Here is a 758-nt window from a genome sequence, read left to right as displayed (position 1 = left end):
TTCTACCCAGATGAGTCACCAAAATTAACTTCTTGGAGCAGACTACAACCATATCCCCAGTGCAAATTCGAATGTATGCATCACAGAGTTTTACTGGAGAGCACCCTACTGGGATGGTGTGCCGAGTTCACTGAGTTCTTACCCCACTGCACCGGAGAGGAAGGGGGAAGGTCACACTTCCACTTTCTCCGGTGCTCCTCGCATCCTTCCATCCCCAAGGGTATAAAAACTGGTGGATTTCACCTCCACGCTGCCTATAAAGGATTTTGGGGATTTTCTTCACGAACATAAGGCCCAAACATTTTCTTTTCGCAAAGCACCCCAAATTAAAATGGCAACCAGGGAAATGCTGGCACTGCACAGGGCGAGCCGAACCGCTTGTGCCAGCCGTGCCCCAGGGAAGCGCAGCGCCAGCAGGGTCTCAGCCCGGGGCTCCTCCATGCGCAGGAGCCGAGCCCCGGGCGGGGGAACACGGACTCCCGGGGGTCTCTGCCCTGAGGACAGGGCCACACCGCCCGGGGCACGGCCAGGCACACACTGAGCCGCGGCCCCTCGGCTACCGAGCCCAGAGCGGGGACGGGCCCGCCCGGCCGCAGCCCCCCGTCCTGCCGGAGCCCCCTCCCCGACCGCAGCCCCCTGTCCTGCCGGAGCCCCCCGCCCGCCGCGCCGGGGCAGGCAGTGGGCGGAGGGCGAGGCCCTGCTGCCACCACCTCCCCTCTTTCCGCCCGCCCTGTCAGGCACCGCCTCCTCCTGCTCCT

The sequence above is a fragment of the Agelaius tricolor genome, unplaced genomic scaffold (assembly GCF_023055355.1).
Source record: "Agelaius tricolor isolate 1412-34295 unplaced genomic scaffold, bAgeTri1.0.p SCAF_26, whole genome shotgun sequence".
NCBI lineage: Eukaryota > Metazoa > Chordata > Aves > Passeriformes > Icteridae > Agelaius > Agelaius tricolor.
Note: the sequence above shows the minus strand (reverse complement) of the source record.